This window comes from Rutidosis leptorrhynchoides, chromosome 10 (assembly GCF_046630445.1).
Source record: "Rutidosis leptorrhynchoides isolate AG116_Rl617_1_P2 chromosome 10, CSIRO_AGI_Rlap_v1, whole genome shotgun sequence".
NCBI classification, from domain to species: Eukaryota; Viridiplantae; Streptophyta; class Magnoliopsida; order Asterales; family Asteraceae; genus Rutidosis; species Rutidosis leptorrhynchoides.
In genome coordinates this window covers 246,457,951-246,461,047 of record NC_092342.1, presented here as the reverse complement: position 1 = coordinate 246,461,047, position 3,097 = coordinate 246,457,951, and the positions used below count along the sequence as shown (strand labels likewise).

At 35.1% G+C, this 3,097-nt stretch overlaps 1 non-coding gene across 1 annotated transcript; it reads left to right on the top strand.

Moving 5' to 3' along the window:
• The first annotated feature begins 2,019 nt into the window (after positions 1–2,019).
• On the top strand, positions 2,020–2,126 carry LOC139874091 (small nucleolar RNA R71). The gene has a single exon (XR_011767796.1). It is a non-coding gene; the product is annotated as a small nucleolar RNA R71 (small nucleolar RNA).
• Positions 2,127–3,097: the final 971 nt, after the last annotated feature.

The following is a 3,097-nucleotide window of genomic DNA, read 5'->3' as shown; positions in this document are numbered from 1 at the left end:
AAGAGAAGACGATATTATTACAGGTAATTCAGATTCACCATGTAAATAAGCATATTCCAAATGGTTTGGAAGTGGCTTTAACTCTAATGTCGGCGGTTCTTCTATCGATGATTTATATCGATATATGTCTTCCTCTTTTAACATTTGAATTTCTTCTGTTGTTGGTTCATATCCATTAGCCATAAGTGTAGCTAACATTTCAGCTTCATCAATTGGTTCAGTTCCTTCTCCTAAAGAACATTCTCCCGTTTCTTGTAATTCTGGAAATTCTTCTAACAATTCTACATGTGAATCTATAGTTTGAATATAATAACATGTATCATCTGCAGATTGCGGTTGTTGCATGGCTCTATCAACAGAAAAGGTAACACTCTCGTCCTCTATACTTAGGGTCAGTTTCTTACCAAACACGTCTATTATTGCTTTAGCCGTGTTTAAGAATGGTCTTCCTAAAATGAGAGGAACTCGAGAATCTTCTTCCATGTCCAGAATAACAAAATCTACTGGAAATACTAAAGTACCAACTTTAACTAGCATGTTCTCCATTATCCCTCTAGGATATTTTACTGATCGATCATCTAGTTGTATACTTATTTGTGTTGGTTTCAATTCTCCAAGGTCTAGTTTAGCGTATAGTAAATACGGCATTAAATTTATACTAGCACCTAAGTCTGCCAATGCTTCTGTTGAACTAAAACTACCCAGAAAACATGGAATCGTGAAACTTCCTGGATCAGATAATTTTTCTGGTATCTTATTCAATAGTACTGCAGAGCAATTAGCATTCATAGTATCAGCCGAGAGTTCTTCCATTTTCTTCCTATTTGTGATTAGATCTTTCAGAAATTTAGCATATCTTGGCATTCCTGAAATCACATCAATGAAAGGAAGATTTACATTTATTTGTTTAAACATATCCAAGAATTTGGATTGCTCGACTTCAAGTCTCTCTTTTCTCATTTTACTTGGGTAAGGAAGTGGTGGTTGGTATGGTTTAACATAAGGTTTAGCCTTAATTGTGTTATCTTCATTAACCTTTTCAACTACCGGTTCTGTTTCCTTATCTTGCTCAGATTGTGGTTCTTGTGGAGTAGGAATAGCTTCATCAGAAATTACAGGCATTTCAGGTGGTTTAAGTGTAATACCACTTCTTGTGGTAATGGCTTTAGCTGTTTCATTCCGGGGGTTAGCATTTGTATTACTAGGTAGACTTCCCGGTTTTCTTTCACCTATTAACCTTGCTAGGTTGCTTACTTCTTGTTCCAAATTTTGAATAGAAGCTTGTTGATTTCTAAATGCTTGAGCATTTTGTTCATTCGTTTGTTTCTGAGATGTGAAAAATTGCGTTTGAGATTCAACTAGCTTCGACATCATATCTTCTAAATTTGGCTTTTTATCATCGGTTTGTGGTGGTTTGTTTTGAAAATGAGGTCTTTGCTGATTGTAAGTATTATTGGATACTTGTTGATTGCTAGGACCTTGTTGGTTGTTGTATGGAACATTTCGGTTATAGTTCTGATTTTGATTGTAGATTGGTCTTGGCGGTTGATAATTATTCTGATAATTATTTCCAGGCCTTTGGTTCATATATGAAACATTCTCTCTTTGTTCCATTGTTAGTTCAATACTGAGACAATCTTTTGTCAAATGTGGTCCTCCATACTGCTCACAACTAATTCGTATTGAGTGAATATCTTTAGTCATCTTTTCCATTCGTCTCTCGACAGCATCTGTTATTGCGAAAATGGAATCTAAGTCATGGCTAGAATCGGCTCTAGCTGCTTTAGATGATCTAATGATATATTTTTCTTGGTGCCACTCATGTGAGTGGGAAGCAGTGTTATCAATAATTTTATAAGCGTCAATTGCAGTTTTCTTCATAATGGAACAACCAGCTGCTATATATATATATATATATATATATATATATATATATATATATATATATATATATATATATCTTTCCTTGTAGTGATATCGCATCCTTGGTAGAATATTTGTACTATTTGACAAGTGTCTAAACCATGTTGCGGACATCCTCTTAATAACTTTCCAAATCTTGTCCATGCTTCATATAGAGTTTCATTTGGCTTTTGTGTGAACGTAACAATTTCTCCTTGAAGTCTCACAGCTTTAGATGCCGGAAAGAATTGTTTAAGAAAATTTTCAACTAAAACGTCCCATGTATCAATCGCCCCTTCAGGTAATGATTCTAACCAATCTTTGGCTTCTCCCTTTAAAGTCCAGGGAAATAACATGAGATATATCTGTTCATCCTCCACTTCTCTGATTTTAAATAAAGTACAGATCCTATTAAATGTACGAAGATGTTCATTTGGATCTTCCTTCGGCGCACCACTAAATTGGCATTGATTAGTTACCATGTGTAGGATTTGTCCTTTGATTTCATAATCTGGCGCATTAATGTCAGGTTGAGTAATTGCGTGACCTTGGCTAGTGCGTTTAGCTCGCATTCGGTCTTCCATACTTAGAGGTTCCAGATTCTCCATGATTGAATTTGTTGAATCTGAATCACTATAGGATTCTGATTTAATGGGTTGTTCCTCGACAATCTCTGTTTGAATGATTGGTGGTTTCAGAGGAAAGATTAATGGTTCAGGATCTCTGAATTGTCCCTGAATATCCTCCGGATTCTCAATTGTGAGGTCGGGTTCAAAAAATGGATTATCGGAAATTTGAATTGAAGTACTTGGTCGACTGGATGATGATTCTAAAGAAAAATCAACGGCGACAATATTGGCTAGATGTCTTGATCTAGTTACAGGTGGTGAACGTACAAAAGGTGGTGAACGTTTTGCTCGGTGCATTCACTGAATATCCTATTAGTTATAAAAGATAAAAAATTATATAAGTTATCAAAATAATAGATAAAAAATTATATAAGTTATCAAAATAATAGACTTTTCTGCTTTTGCCCACGTTTCGAATAGTCAATAGATGCAGCAGGTAGCCAGGACCCTTTAAATCGGAAGCCCACAACTCAGCCACTAACAAATCCAACTATTACTACGAAGCAGAAAATTTGGATGTCTATCAATTCAACCGCTTAAAATAATTTTTCGTTGAAATTTAAAGA